Raw genomic sequence first — 7,020 nt, 5'->3', positions numbered from 1 at the left:
CCCCCCATCTGACTGTAAATGATTGGTGGCCCCTGGGCACTGTACCACTGGCCCTAATGGATAATCCAGCCCTGGTACAAGGCTTTGGGAGGGAGGTTCATAGTCAGGCCAAGAGCAATACAAATGTTTCTGAGCCGAACTCCTCCCACTTTGTCGGGAGGCAAACAACCATTAGTAAACCAAGGAAGGCGGGTCAACAATGCAGTTTGGGAAATGTTAATTGTTATGCTCTTGGTCAGACCAAGTCTCGAAGAGATTTCAAAGTCGATGATAATCAGGCTAGGAGGTTCACTATCATTGTACCGCTGACCTCTGCTAGTTGGCATTCCTTACAACAGGGCTACATCAATTGAGCTCGTTCTCAGTGATGAGTAGATTCCAATTCCAAGTGAAAAAGAAATAAAGTCCGCAACATTGCTTGTCTACTGTGAATTATTTAATAGAGCGCAACGTTCCAACTTTCAGGTCTTCATCAGGCAAAGTGTGTTTTTTTTCTTTATCACTTGGATAAGCTACTATCAGGATTTAAAGGTCATTGTGAGCTGTAAGATTTTTTTCACTTCTCTCCGCTAGAGGCCGGGAAGGGTTGGCGGAGGTTGGAGCAAGATTTTTTTCTCACGATTAATCGTGACTAATCTTGACTAGAGCTATCGCAAGTCGACTATTAAAATAATCGTTAGTTGCAGCCCTAGTGGCACCGGATTGTAACTAAAGAAATCAGGTTGGACCTCACTGGTAGTAAGATCCTTTTTTTGAAATTATACCACGTCAAGTGACCAAACCTTAGCAGCAATATCAGCTCAGCCCCAACACAAGAGGTGTAAGCCCCCAGCCACAACCAACCCCCCCCCACCCCCCACACACACACACACACACACACTCTCTCTCTCTCACACACACACACACACACACAGCTTTCTCTCTCTCTCTCTCTCTCTCTCTCTCTCTCTCTCTCTCTCTCTCTCTCTCTCTCTCTCTCTCCAGATGTGCCCCTTATGTTGTCAGAAGTGGATCTTTTGGGGGGTTTTTTAACGCAGGTCACAGAACGTCTGTCTACATGCTCAGAGAGCTAATTCATTTGTGGCCAAGGACGGAGCATTTTGAGACTATGGAAAAAGACTCTTGAGTGTGTGTGTGTTTGTGTGCCTTCCTTCGCGCTCTATACTCTATCTGTCTGACTTTGTTAATCTGTCTGCGGCTGCTCCCCCATCTTTAAATTCTAGTCTCGTGACATGCTTGGTTCTACTGCTCTCGTCAGTCTGGACTTCAACTCAAATGTCTTTTGCAGATTGTGGTTGCTGTTAAAAATTCTGTGTCACAAAATGGCACTGCATTGAAGCACAACAAAATATTCAATGTGTGCCACAGAGAAACTACAGTGTTGCTGTAATTGTGGAGTTATATATAAAGGAGGTGAACATAATGGTACATTAAGTTCAATACTCTTAATTAATCACTTAGATAAACAGTAAATCATACAATTTGTTTCTATATTATTGACACATCGTCATGCCCATGTTGTTAGGATCTCTATTTAAAAAAAGAAAACATCATTTCCATTCCATTCACTCTTTCTTTGTTCTTTTTTTTGGGCTATTGAACAATGACTGATGACAGTAAAGAGAAAACAATGGCGTTATTCAGAAAGCAAAGCAGCGGTTTTGCATTGCTCAACCCGATGGCTTGTGTATCCAGAGAGATGATCTCATATTTAGCCGGGTAATTCCGCCACCAGTTTTTAGAGAGAGGAGATAGGAATTTATTTACAGTGTTGTCATTTAAATGTGTCTGTACAAGAGCAAGCAGCAGCAGCAGCAACAGTGGCCCAGTTGGAATCCAAAGTATGACCTCATAGAGATACAATCTCTTCCTGTGATCTGGCTATGGGATATTTATGAGTGGAGGGGGTCGCAGAGGGACACAGAACTGAACTGCACTGCAAAAAAAATATCAGGGTTTCTAAAAGAGCCTTGGTTTGTGGGGGAACCCAAAAGGTCCCCGAGGAACCCCGAATGTTTTCCTACAAACCTCAAAGTTCTTGAAAGAACCCCAAAGTTCCCCACAGGGGTTCTTCCGCATTGGCAGTCGAAAGGTTCCTGAAAGAACCTTTTTTGAGTTCTTCGGTTTGCTACTGTGGGGGAACCCTACCTGGCATGTTAAAAGAACTAAAAAGCTGCAGAATCCGTTTGATCAGGGAGAGCGACCGAAGTCAATCGCTTTTGCCGCTTGGTTCTTCAGGGAACTTTTATCTACTCCAAACTGTAATTGGAAGGGTAATTTATACTGTAGGAAATTTATGAGGGTTTCTGGAGGATGCTGAACTGCATGAAAGAAAGACCCACACGAAAGGAAACTGTCTCGTCTTATTATGAGCACTATTGTAGAAACACAAAAGGGTAGGTTTTTTTTTTTACGATGCTCATTAATAGACATCTTAAAGATGCTAAACAACATCTGATAAATTTCCTTCTTGTGGTTGCCAACACATTTTTGGTTTTAAAAGGAAAGAAACGGGTCAGACATTAAATAATTCAGGGGTCTGTAAAAACAAATGCAAGCGACCAATGAAAGAAGCTGAATGTGTTTTGTTTTTCTCTTTGAGTGGAGGTGGAACAAATCAGACCATCTGTGGCATATCAGACTCCACGAAGAAAAACATCCAAGTGTGACGCGTCCCTACGCCACCCTCTCTATTTATCTGTTTCCTCTCTCTCTCTCTCTCTCTCTCTCTCTCTCTCTCTCTCTCTCTCTCTCTCTCTCGGCTATGTCCCCTTGACGCATCTCTTGTGTCACCCATATTATTTTTCAGCACACTTTCATAATGGGCCCCGAGTTACGGCCTGGCATAGACCCCCACCACTCAGATTTGTCTGTTTATTTGTCTGTTTCTTCTCTTCTCTCTCTCTCTCTCTCTCTCTCTCTCTCTCTCTCTCTCTCTCTCTCTCTCTCTCTCTCCTTAAGTGAAAGTGTAGTATGTCCCCATGGCACATTTCTTGTGTCACCCATATTGTTTCAGCACGCTCACATAATGGGCCCTGAGTTATGGCCTGGCATTCACCCCCCACTCAGAGCACAGTGTGATGATTGTCTCTGAGTCATCTGCCCAGAGACGATTTTTCTGGCCTGACAATTTCTGGGTCTCTCTCTCTCTCTCTCTCTCTCTCTCTCTCTCTCTCTCTCTCTCTCTCTCTCTCTCTCTCTCTCTCTCTCTTCTTCCCACATGCTGTCTGCATTAAGGGCGAGAGCCATCATCTGAAAGCTGAGCATTGCCTGATATTGGACCTGCAAATAATGGGTTTCTGCACCCAGGCACTGCACTGCTCTGTGACCTTGCGCTGTAGTCCAGGGGCTTCTCAAACCTATTTAGTGCCAGGGAGCAGAACTTTTGCCAAGAACCCCCTGATAATCAACCCCCAAATTACAGTAACCACAATAGTTTTCGCTGGCCTTTTTAATGCAAAAGTAGGGTCCGTGTAGGATTTTTTTTTAAACAAATGTGGCCGCGTACTGTAGCAATTTTGTACATTGAATTATAACAAGTTTTTTTCACTGAGCCCCTGGCAATGCAGCATGGTCCCCCCCAGGGGTCCCTGGACCACACTTTGAGAATCACTGCTGTAGTCTTCAAGGCTCCAAGCTGACTGGATACTTACTGCAGGGAAGGCCTCACACACAAACACACATGCGCGCACGCACCCACGCACGCACGCACGCACGCACACACACACACACGCGTGTCACACACACACCTATCTGAGATTTAAGTTACCAAATTTGAGATGCTTTTCTTCTTCTCTGTTATTTTCTCAAAAGGGAGAACAGCAGGGGGTGTGCTGACCCAAGGCGTTGGCAAGGGCTTATTCCAGATATTTTCTCGAAGGAGGAGAAGTTGAAGGAAAAGAGGGCTTCTCAGACGTCTACAGGATTTATACAGGTCTGTAAATACACACACATTCAAACAGACACACACACACACACACACACACACACACACACACACACACACACACACACACACACACACACACACACAAACACACACACACACACACACACACACACACACACACACACACACACACACACACACACACACACACACACACACACACACACACACACACAAATACACACACACACACACACACACACAGGCTATTACAGTATATTATAGCATTGTTATTCTACAGCTCCTAGAAATGAGGTTTCAGTAAGATTACCTGCACATGCTGATTCATACCAGATTCATACTGGAAAAAATGTGCGAGCAATCTGGACATCAGCAACAATGCAACTCACCTTCCCATAACCCCCCCTTCCCTCCCTCGCCCCATTCATTTATGCATCAGGTCTCCAGTCATTTACCGGAAATCTGTTGCATACACCATAGAGATTATCAGAAGGGACGTTTTAGGTGAAAACAACCATCTATTTCATGAAAGTTTATCAGAAATTTCTATGTAACAATCTGTATACACAGCCACTAAAATTCTGTCTTCTATCTAAGCCACTTTTCCCCCCAGCAAAATGCTGAAATGGCTCTTACTGTAAGAAATAGACTGTGGGGGAAGGTTTATTATTTCTTTTTTTTCTGTTTCCTTGCTTCTGCGACATAGCAGTAGCAAACAGTATGACACAGTATGCGGCCTATATTAATTGCCATTCTCACACCATATATCATATGTTAAAAAAAAAGTAACAAACAAGGCGTATTCCACCTTGTCTGAGAACTTTGTTTTTTCCTACAAAGCCAGTGCTATAGACAATGACAAACATAATATGCTATAATATTGCTACTATTGCAATGTACAGTATGTGCCTACAACCTGTGGGTAGAAATAACTACAACCTGTGGGTAGAAATAACTATCTAGTATGTGTTGAAGTTTTTCTCGATTGTTTACACACAAATTGCAGAATCGTGTCTTGAACTCTCAAAACTCTACACACACATCCAAAAACTCACATGCAACGGGCAAAACCCCTCACTTCTGCAAAATGATTGTCTCGTCTCAAAATGATGTACTCTCTTCTGAAAAGGCAATTGTGTTGTCGAATGAAAAACACAAGGAGGAGAAAGGACTCGCATACACACAAACTGGATGCGATTCAGGAGAAACTGCATTGAAAGGCTGAAAATAAAGATAAAAGCCGAAGATCGTGTGGGATACAAATGTTTCAGGACTGTAGCCCATCATCAGCGTTCCCAAATCGGGCACACTGATGATGGGCTAGAGTCCCGAAATGTTTCTGTGTGATGAGGAAGTGCACATACTTTAGTATGGCAACTGATTTTAGTATTTTGAACGACACTGTATTTCATGAGAAAACCAGGACTTTTCTTCATGAACATTGTGTCAGATCCAGAGAATTGTTTGGAAAAAGAACTGAAATTTGAATGTAAAGAAGGAATTGTCTTTGACATGACAGTGGCATGTTTTCAGAATTGAGTGTCAAGTAGGCCTACCAAAAAAGGTGTGTAAACAACCGTGGGGGAAAAAAACTGTAAATTCAGTGCAATAGCTTCGGAATGTTAAACGTGTGAGGCTGATGAGACACATTAGCGTCCATCTTATTTACCCAGGACGAGATGAGGGGTCACAGGTCGAGATGCCACCCCCCCTCCTGCCCTGAGGCGCTACACGGGAGAGGTGGTGAGGTCAGATTCCTAGCCAGTAAACCTCTCCATCAGGATGGAAGATATCATGGCTGGACTGGCCATCTGGCATAGCGGGCATTTCCCAGTGGCCCCCACACCCTTGTGGAAAAAATAGAGGCCCACAAGGGTGCGGGGCCCACCGGTGAGTCAGTTCTGTGCCGCTAATTATGAGGGGCCCCTTTAAGCCAAAAGTGCCTGGGCCCTATAATTCTGCCCCAGTCCAGCCCTGGATGAGGGTCTGGCCTCCTCCCTGCCCTCCCGGCCCTCCCTCCCCCAGTCGCTGCGCCCCCTCCCCAGGTTACTGTCTCTCCCCGTCTGCCCTCAGGCCTCCCCAGCCGTCCAGGAGGTGAGATCATCTGCACAATGTTTTATCAGGCCTGCAAGGAGCCAGTAAATCAGACCCACGTCTCCCTCACTTTCTCTCTTTCTCTCTCTCTCTCTCTCTCTCTCTCTCTCTCTCTCTCTCTCTCTCTCTCTCTCCAAGGGCTCTCTCCTCTCTCTGTCTCTCTGTCTTTCTCTCTGTCTCTTTCTCTCAGTCACTATCTTTCTCTGTGTCTTTCTCTCTCTCTCTGTCTCCCTCTCGTCTCTTTGTCTCTCTCTTTCTCTCCTCTCTCTGTCTCTCTCCGTCTTTCTCTCTTTCTCTCTCTCTCTCCTCGTCTGTCTCTCTATTTCCTTTCCTCCTGCTGTCTCCCACTCACTCTCTTCCATTTTCTCTGCCTTTTGTGTCTGCCTCCCTCGTGCTATCGCCGTGCCTTCTTACCCATGAGATAATGGAACACGAACTCCAAATATACACCATACAAAATAATGTCCTTTCCTGTCCTCTTCGCTTCCCTCCGCATCAAGCTCCCTCCTTCACTCCCTCCCTCCCTCCCTCCCTCCATCCCCCCTTCCCTCCCTCCCTCCCTCCCTCCCTCCCTCCTGGGCCGTTGCTAGGCATAGCTAGACATGCAGAGAGCTTAGAGCTTGGGGCACCAACCACTTTGCCCCCAGAATTGGGGCCTCTAAAATTGAGATTGACTGACAAACGTGATGAAAAAAAATTACTAAATTACATTACAAAACATACATTTGTTATTTAGATTATTATCAATTATTATCAGTTATCATCATTATTATTATCATTATTATTATTATAATTATTATTATTCTTACTATTAATTAGGAGCGGGGCCTCATGACCAGTTATGCTTAGGGCTTCCAAAACCTTAGCAGTAGCTCTCCATCCCTCCCTCTGTCCATCTCCACTCTCCCTCTGTCCATCTCCACTCTCCCTCTGTCCTCCCTCTTCACTTGTCTCTCTGGAGTGGACTGTGGCTCTCCATTCCATTTCAATTGGAGTCTCCATAAATCAGGCTGAGC

This window comes from Engraulis encrasicolus, chromosome 8 (genome assembly GCF_034702125.1).
Source record: "Engraulis encrasicolus isolate BLACKSEA-1 chromosome 8, IST_EnEncr_1.0, whole genome shotgun sequence".
Lineage (NCBI taxonomy): Eukaryota > Metazoa > Chordata > Actinopteri > Clupeiformes > Engraulidae > Engraulis > Engraulis encrasicolus.
This window is presented reverse-complemented; position numbering follows the sequence as displayed.